Raw genomic sequence first — 10,000 nt, 5'->3', positions numbered from 1 at the left:
GTCCTACCTGCGCTGCCCCTCTAATATACTCATTTCTTATCCTATCCATCCTCGTCACTCCCAACGAGAATCGCAGCATCTTTAACTCTGCCACCTCCAACTCTGCTTCCTGTCTTATTGTTAGTGCCACCGCCTCCAAACCATACAACATAGCTGGTCTCACTACCGCTTTATATACTTTCCCCTTAACTCTTGCAGCTACCCTTCTGTCACAAATCACTCCTGCAACTCTTCTCCACCCACTACATCCTGCCTGCACTCTCTTTATCACTTCTCTCCCACAACCTCCGTTACTTTGGACAGTTGATCCCAAGTATTTAAACCCATCCACCTTCCCCTCCTCAACTCCTTGCAACCGCACCATACCACCACCCTCCCTCTCATTTACGCACATGTACTCTGTCTTACTCCTACTGACTATCATTCCCCTTCTCTCCAGTGCGTACCTCCACCTCTCGAGGCTTGCCTCAGCCTGCTCCCTACTCTCCCTACAGATCATGATGTCATCTGCAAACATCGTAGTCCATGGAGACTCCAGTCTGATCTCGTCCGTCAACCTGTCCATTACCATTGCAAACAGGAAAGGGCTCAGAGTCGATCCTTGTGCAATCCCACTTTTACCTTAAACCGGTCCGTCATTCCTACCACACACCTCACCGCTGTCACACTGTCCTCATACATATCCTGCACAATCCTCACATACTTCTCCACCACTCCCGACTTCCTCATACAATACCACAACTCCTCTCTTGGCACCCTATCAGAAGCTTTCTCTAAATCCACAAACACACAATGTAACTCCTTCTGGCCTTGCCCACACTTCTCCATCAACATTCTCAAAGCAAACATCGCATCAGTGGTGCTCTTTCCTGGCATAAACCCAAATTGCTGCTCACAAATCGTCACCTCTCTTCTCAACCAAGTTTCCACTACTCTTTCCCACAACTTCATGTTGTGGCTTAACAACTTTATCCCTCTGTAATTTCCACAGCTCTGCACATCACCCTCGTTCTTGAAAATCGGAACCAGTACACTTAATCTCCACTCCTCCGGCATCCTCTCACTTTCCAAGATTTTATGAAACAATCTGGTTAACAACCCCACTGCCATCTCTCCTAAGCACTTCTATGCCTCCACTGGTATGTCATCTGGGCCAACCGCCTTTCCACTTTTCATCCTCTTCATAGCAGTCCTCACTTCATCCTTACTGATCCACCCCACTTCCAGATTCACTATCTCCACCTCTCTCTCTCTCTCTCTCTCTCTCTCTCTCTCTCTCTCTCTCTCTCTCTCTCTCTTTCTTTCTTTCTTTCTTTCTTTCTTTCTCTCTTTCTCTCTTTCTTTCTTTCTCTCTTTCTTTCTTTCTCTCTTTCTTTCTTTCTTTCTTTCTTTCTTTCTTTCTTTCTTTCTTTCTTTCTTTCTTTCTTTCTTTCTTTCTTTCTTTCTTTCTTTCTTTCTTTCTTTCATCAGCTCCTCAAAGAACTCCATCCACCTTCTCAACACACTCTCCTCGCTCGTCAGCACATTCCCATTTGCGTCCTTTATCACCCTAACCTGCAGCACATCCTTCCCAGCTCGGTCCCTCTGTCTTGCCAATCGGTATAAATCCTTTTCCCCTTCTTTTGTATCCAACTTCTCATACAGCTCGTCATATGCCCTTTTCTTAGCCTTTGCCACCTCTCTCTTTGCCTTTCGCCACCAATCCTTGTACTCCTGCCTACTTTATTCATCTCTCTGACTATCCCACTTCTTTTTCGCCAACCCCTTCTTCCTTATACTTTCCTGTACTTCCTCGTTCCACCACCAAGTCTGCTTAACTTCCTTCCTCTGTCCAGATGTCACACCAAGTACCTTCCCAGCTATCTCCCTCACCACTTCTGCTGTTGTTGCCCAATCATCCCACCCATCTTTACCACCATCCAACACCTGTCTTGCCTCCTCCCTAAATTCCATGCAACAGTCTTCCTCCTTCAGCTTCCACCATCTGGTCCTTGGTTCAGCCCTCGCTCTCTTCCTCAACCTCACCTCCAAAATCATCCTACAGACCACCAATCGATGCTGTCGAGCTACACTCTCTCCTGCCACCACCTTACAGTCTCTAATCTCTTTCAGGTTGCATCTCCTGCTTAAGATGTAATCTACCTGTGTGCACTTTCCTCCACTCTTGTATGTCACCCTGTGTTCCTCCTTCTTCTTGAAATACATATTTACCACTGCCATTTCCATTCTTTTTGCAAACTTTACCACCATTTGCCCTTCCACATTTCTCTTGTTGAGACTGTACCTACCCATCACCTCCTCATCCTCTTTATTCCCTTCCCCAACATGCCCATTGAAATCTGCTCGAATCACCACTCTTTCATCCTTGGATTCACTCTCCATCACTTCATCAAACTCACTCCAGAAATCTTTATACTCCATCTCACACCCCATATGCGGTGCATATGCACCGATGACATTCATCATCACCCCTTCAATTTCCATCTTCACACTCATCACTCGGTCAGACACTCTCCTCACCTCCAATACCCTCTTGACATAATCTTCCTTCAGGATTACCCCTACACCATTTCTCCTCCCATCCACACCATGGTAGAACAGTTTGAAACTACCTCCAATGCTCCGAGCCTTACTCCCCATCCACTTGGTCTCTTGTACACACAGTATATCCACCTTTCTTCTCTCCATCATATCAGCCAACTCTCGTCCTTTGCCAGTCATCGTCCCAACATTCAGAGTTCCAACTCTCACCTCCACACTTCTACCCTTCCCCCTCTCCCACTGCCTCCGGACTCGCCTTCCCCATTCTTCTTCTCCTCCTTCGCCCAGCAGTAGCACAATTTCCACTGGTACCCTGCTGACCACCGGTACCGGTGGCGGTCGTTGGTAACCCGGGCCTCGACCGATCCGGTATGGAAATTCGTTTTCTTGTCCGCATAATGATTTGGCATAGGTTTTTACGCTGGATGCCCTTCCTGACACAACCCTAGTCGCCTCTTATGACACACAGGGATATGGTACACCTATTCAAAGGCCTCGGTCACATTTGCTCTGCAGCGAGGATACGGCGGCCATACGCCCTCTGAATTGACAGAAACGTGTGGCGGCCACAGAGAAACTGAGGTGGCCTCAGGGAGGCCCTATGCCGTTTGGCTATATTTTACAGGCCGTAGGGGCGCCGTAGAATTATAGCGTGGAGTTATAACTTTTTTTTCATTTCTACGTTCGCCGTAGCAATTCGACAAAGCCAAGCTATGACGAAGATGTGTTCCACGTCGACCGTACGTAGGGCGTACGGTGGGCTTGCGTTATTCGTGCGGCTGCCGTAAGCTCTTCTCAATGAAAAATGAATTTTCCCAACCCCCAAAATTTACGGCAGCCGCACTATTTCCATGGTCGCCGTACAGTGGCCTTGCAGTCTGTGTGACTACCTGAGGGCAACGCAGGGTCGACACACGGTTCCCCTACGCCCGCCGTGCACCTACAACCACAGAGAATGTTATATTATAACAACCACGAAGCGCGATGGACACCCGGAATAACGACTCGTCATTGAACACGACACATGGGCTGTACATGATGACGTCACCCACTCGAAGCACGATGCGTGATGGACGCCTGGAATAACGACTTGTCATTGAACACGGCACACGGCCTGTACGTGATGACGTCACCACTGATGACGTGGTCTGTCTGAGTCATTGCCAATAAATTTGACAAAAAGGGGGTCATTTTTTCCTTAAACCAGGTATCTGAAAAAAATATATTATATTTACCACGTGAACTACGATAAAAATATAAAAGAGCTAGATATTAATAATGGTATATAATAATTTTTATGCAGGGGTTCCCTGAGACATGAAAACTATTTCAAGGGTTCCACAAGGGTAAAAAGGTTGAGAAACGTTGGTCTATACAGTGGTGCCCCCAGAATCCCAATTTAATTCGTTCCAGGAGGCTGTTCGGATTGCAAAAAGTTCGGATTCCAAAAATATTTTCCCAATAAGAAATAATGGAGTGAATTAATCCGTTCGTGGACCCAAAGAAAACCCACTTTCAAGACACTTTAAACTGAAATTACCCATGTTTAAGGTAAAATAAGATGAGTAAATGACCTTCGGTGGCGGTGTATTGCATGTAAACTGGTGCAATCACCACATCCAAAGGTCCACACAGGCTCGAGCTCCGACCTGGGTTCCGATCACTCGCGCACTCTGCAAGAGCGCTGCCCCCAGGGCAGCTCATCAAACATGATGCCCGCAGAACCACAATCACTTTCATCAAATGCATCGGGCTGACGTAATCATGGATATTCCAAATTACAACTGGTTTTGCTGTGAAATTCAATCCTTGCCCGACAGTCCGTCACACCACGTGATCGGATTGCTTTTTTGTTATTAATTAAAACACAAGATGATTAAAAAAACAAACATCACAAATGAAGGTGAAAACACGAGGTCAGGCCGAAGTCATATTTGGCTCGGCGGCCGGAGGGTCTACAAAATGTACGGGCACTAGCAATTATAAAGCGGCCGCAGTATTTCCACGGTCACACAATGTAGCAGTCACATATGTTTTTATTTTTCGGGTAGACGCACGGGGTATTTATAAATTGTGGAGACTGAAAAAGTGTGGGTGCCGTACGGTCTTTGATTTGATGTAGCACGGTGACCTTAGGACGTCCCTGCGGCGGCCATAGAATTTTCAAGGCAGACGCAAGTTCGCCTCAAGGTGCCCGCAAGGCGACCGCAGGTGGGCCATAAGGCCACTGTACGGCGACCGTGGAAATAGTGCGGCCGCCGTAATTTTTTGGGGTTTGGGAAAATTCATTTTTCATTGAGAAGAGCTTACGGCAGCCGCACGAATAACGCAAGCCCACCGTACGCCCTACGTACGGTCGACGTGGAACACATCTACGTCATAGCTTGGCTTTGTCGAATTGCTACAGTGAACGTAGAAATAAAAAAAAGTTATAACTCCGCGCTATAATTCCACGGTGCCCCTACGGCCTGTAAAATATAGCCATACGGCATAGGGCCACCCTGAGGCAACCTCAGTTTCTCTGCGGCCGCCGCACGTTTCTGTCAATTCAGAGGGCATACGGCAGCCATATCCTTGCCGTAGAGCAAATGTGACTGAGGCCTAAAGTATCGATAGACACACGAGAGATGCTTTCACGAGTAATTCCACCGACAAACTGAATAAACAAAGCGCGAAGATGCGGCTTGAATTGGTGGGGGAGACACGTGAACAAATATGAACGCTACGTTGTGTTCGGTTTTTAAAAAATGTATTAGGTTTTTAGGGCAAACTTTTCTCGAAAAAATTGTTCGGATTCCAATTTGTTCAAACAATGGGGCGTTCCGATTCTGGGGGCACCACGGTATATTATAGTTATAGTATATTCAGTTATATATACTGTTATATTTTTATTTCAGTAAAAAAAAGAACTGGTATATATACCCACTCGTTACCGTCCGTCTGGCTGCATGTTCGCCTGAGGGTCACCCTGCGGTCGCCTTGCGGGCACCCTGCATCTGCCTTGAAAATTCTATGGCCGCCGCAGCGACGCCCTATGGTCACCGTGCGACATCAAATCAAAGACCGTACGGCACCCCCACGTTTTCGGTCTCCACGATTTCTAAATACGCCATGCGGCTACCCGAAAAATAAAAACATATGTGACTGCTACATTGTGTGACCGTGGAAATACTGTGGCCGCCGTATCATTGCTTGCGGCCATAGATTTTGGAGACCCAACGGCCGCCGTGGCAAATGTGACCTTGGCCTAACCGGGGCATACACTGGGCATATATATATATATATATATACCGGGGCATACACTGGGCATATATATATATATATATGTATATATATATATGTATATATATATATATGTATATATATATATGTATATATATATGTGTACATATATATATACATATATATATATATATATATATATATATATATATATATATATTTATACATATATATATATATATATATATATATATATATATATATATATATATACATATATATATATATACATATATATATATATATACATATATATATATATATACATATATATATATATATACATATATATATATATATATATATATATATATCCATATAGACATATATATATATGCCCAGTGTATGCCCCGGTTAGGCCAAGGTCACATTTGCCACGCCGGCCGTTGGGTCTAACATTCTTGGGTGCTTTATGAAGCTTATTCAGCTTGAAGAGCATGGGAGGTACCCATTTACATTCATGCATACATATATACACATATATACACATATGTATATACATATACATCCATATATATACATATTTATATATCTATACATATATATATATATATATATATATATATATATATATATATATATATATATATATATATATATATATGTGTGACAAATACCACACCACCTTTAGTAGTAGCTGGTATTGTTAATCATCTTCCTTTATCTTCATAATATAATGGAACCTTCTCAAAATTGATACAGTGTACGATATGTTGTAATTCATAAAATTTCCTTCAAAAATGACAAAAGTTAGAATGTGCCATAACACATTGCCCACTGAAGGTGGACCAAGGAGGGTACTCCCCAGAAGAGACCAAAAAGTGCCAGCTCATGTACACAATAGAAAATGTCTTGGCTGTGGGTTGCTGTCAGTGAAACAGATAATAATCCGAATCTAATATGAATAAGAGCTGTATTTTGAATCTCGCTGAAGATTTCACCATTCTCTGATTACATTATTGGTCTCACGTGAATATTTTTATTCCCGCGCTTTCGAAGAAAAGCAGGAATATTGTGATTGTCTCCGCCGTCCGTCCATACGTCCGTCTGTCTTACCCTGTAACTCCTCCGACACCGTTTGAAATAGGAACTTGAAACTTTGGGACAGAGTAGATATAAGTATGGGGAAGTGTACAACACTTTCGGATTTTTGATATGACCCCTAGGGGCCGGGCCAGAGTGGTTGGGATCATGGTGGTCGATTAAAAAAAATGTCTTATAGCTTTTTAAATCCAACATATTCATGAGTTATACATTTAGCAACATTTTTTTTAAACACATGATGATCAGAGGGTGCTTGGGGGGGGGGGTCGGGGGGGTGCTTAGCGGATAGGGGGTCAAAATAGCTCCTCCTTCACCGTTTGAGATAGGAACTTGAAACTTTGGGACATAGTAGATATATGTATGGGGAAGTGCACAACACTGTTGGATTTTTGATATGACCCCTTGGGGCCAGGCCAGAGGGGGTGGGGTCATGGGGGCTGATTTTTTAAAAGTGTATTTACCATTGTAAATGGTAAATTATTTTAGAAAGAACTTACTTATGTGGCCCCCATGAGTGACAAACAGTCACAGGTTTTACTGTATTTATCTAATTGATTTTGAATAATTATAATTAATATTATACACAGTTCATTCCTATGTTTAAATTAATGTGCAGTTCTATATTGCTGGACAGTGTTAAATTAATGTTTCATGAAATGTTGACATGCTTGCAATGACTTCTGATTGAGTAAACATAGTAAGTCTTTGGTCATAAAGCACATCAAATAGAAAAGAATAGTCAATCCATTTTGCAAGATAAAATTTCACCTTGCGTTAATGGGACAAAGCAGTGCGTGTGGGAATATGCGATGGTGTGCCATCGACAACGTAGTTCTAGTATTACTTTTGTGGGAAAAAAATTGTATTTTTGTATTTTCGGGAGCGATCGAGGCAGCCAGCAGTCTGGCCAATACACCACCCAAATAAAAGGATGAGCAATTTTTTGATTAATGAAGGTTTTTGTGCAAAATTTCAGTTTTAGCCTGAGTTGTCAAGACTGAATCATGTGAAAACACAGAGGGATCGCCCATCATCTTCAACGAATGACTACTGCAGGCAACAATCGCAGGATCACACAAAACGGTGAAACTTCACGGCATTGCAATACAGCCCAATGACTAATCCTTCCGATTTGTTTGGCAACGATGTCAGTTCCCAGTACAGCTTGCATTTGGCATGATAATAAATAAATAAGGCTCAAGACCAAACTTTGCAGAGTTGAAGTATATTTGTATGATCCAGTTTTCACACATAGCTATATGTTGTTTCCTGCATTTGCCATTCTCAAAATATTTGGTTCACAGTGGCAGCAGATTCATTCAACAAAAACTAAAAATGTTGGATATATGAGAAGTACTTTGAGTTTTTTGTTTTTTTTTGCCATAAAATCTTTGATACATTTTTTTCAAGCAACGCTGCAATGAGCAGTCTCGAATATGTACTATTTTGTGTCCAAATAATTACATGTACAACCTCGACCTACATTTCCATTGTCACTTTGTTACCCTCCCGTTTTAACCTTTAACTTTTGCTAACCATAAATTTGGAACATCTGGGGAGAAGGAATTTCTATGTTCACGTCTGATCACACACCATTAAGTGAATGTTCTCGGCAAAAAAAGTCTCTATTTTGGCAACTCAGCAATTATCATTTTTCACGCTGCTGTTATTTTATCTCAATGACATTACAAACTTTGTCATGTATTTCCTTTTCTCTCATTCTTCAAAAAATGTATTGGTCTGTTATTTTTTCGATCTTGTTGCACTCTAACAAAAGGACTGAAACTGAACACAAATTATATTATTTTGAAACAAATATCCAAATAACACTGAAACAAAGCTTTGAAGGACCAATTGACATTGAACATCAGGGGATTGAAAGCATGGTTTATTTCTGATTTAAAGCTCAACTTCTTATTTAAAATTATCGATTCAGTGGAGACTCAAAATACTCTAATTATCTCTTCAAGACGGTGATCTCAGAGGAACAGTGAAACTCCATAACCTTGGTGTGTAGGTGTGGGTGTCATGGCACTTTGGCGCTCTCTCGTGGCAGTTTTTAACGTTAAATGAGAATTTCCATTTCAAAACGAATACGTCGTAACATTGGGGCGAATTGTGTACTCTTTTATCTATCAAATAAGAGTAACTCCAAAAATATATTTTCTCTCTTTTCTGATAAAATATTTGTTAAATTAAAAGTGTGTGTGTGTGTGTGTGTGTGTGTGTGTGTGTGTGTGTGTGTGTGTGTGTGTTTATTTGTATTTACTTATTTATTTATGGTAATCTTTTTTTGTATTCAAAGTAAAGGGTCGTGGAAGAGCTGGAACACTGAATGGATCAGGACACAACAGAACAAAAGGAACAGCAGAAAGAGGAGGAGGGGTGTGGGGCGGGGTGGACACCAACAACAGGTTTGATGGACAAAATAGAGGGAGACCACCCAATATGGGAAGTGGAGAGGAAAGAGTGGTTGGGGAGGACTCACATTATGGACAAGATGAGTGGAGATCGAAGCAAACTCTCAGGAAGAATAACTGGAAATTTGCGAGTTGGTGGGCTTGGGATGGGGTGCAGGGGGTTGATGATGGTTTTGAGTGGGGGGTGATCTGAGATGGTGGTGAACAGCTATTTTGATCCCCAGGCAGAAATGCTGCAGTGAGAACTATAGTATATTAGAGTAGCACTCTCATGTACTATAGTTGGCAACAGGTCCAACTACAGCAGTCGGCAGAGAATTACTGCAGGAAAGGAATGCTATTATTTGGGGAAGACCTGGAGGGATGAATAAGATTGAAGAGAATGTGGAATTTCATTCCACAGAAGAGAAAAGAGAGGAACAAATGAGTGGAGGTGAGTATTGAGTCTGGATTTTGGGAGTTTCGCCAGAAGGGAGTTGATGGTGGACCGCATGTGCCCCACAGAACCCGAAGGGAAGGTGGGGGTGGACAATGCACAGAAAGAGCAGAGGATGCAAGACTAGAAAGGAAGTAGTACAAGATAGATAGGCCACCCACCTGTCTGTAATGGGAAGTGATAGACCCATGGGCTCAGCTTTAACGTGGGGGGATTCAAACGATCTTGAAGGTTTTGGTTTCCACGGTGTCAATCTGAGCAAGATGTGAGGCAGGGG

General features: G+C 42.7%; 1 protein-coding gene across 1 annotated transcript in view; it reads right to left on the bottom strand.

The window, feature by feature from the left end:
- Positions 1–10,000, bottom strand: part of LOC147028912 (rho GTPase-activating protein 15-like) — a 116,748-nt gene that overhangs the window by 106,495 nt on the left and 253 nt on the right. The window contains exon 1 of the mRNA XM_085879760.1: positions 9,885–10,000. This exon is cut by the window's right edge and continues 253 nt beyond it. The gene's annotated coding sequence lies outside the window, so the exon portion shown is untranslated. The remainder of the gene's footprint in view (positions 1–9,884) is intronic.

This window comes from Eptatretus burgeri, chromosome 4, assembly GCF_056783735.1.
Source record: "Eptatretus burgeri isolate ZD-2024b chromosome 4, Ebu_testis_v1, whole genome shotgun sequence".
In the NCBI taxonomy this organism is placed as follows: Eukaryota; Metazoa; Chordata; class Myxini; order Myxiniformes; family Myxinidae; genus Eptatretus; species Eptatretus burgeri.
Note: the sequence above shows the minus strand (reverse complement) of the source record. Positions and strands in the feature narration are given on the sequence as shown.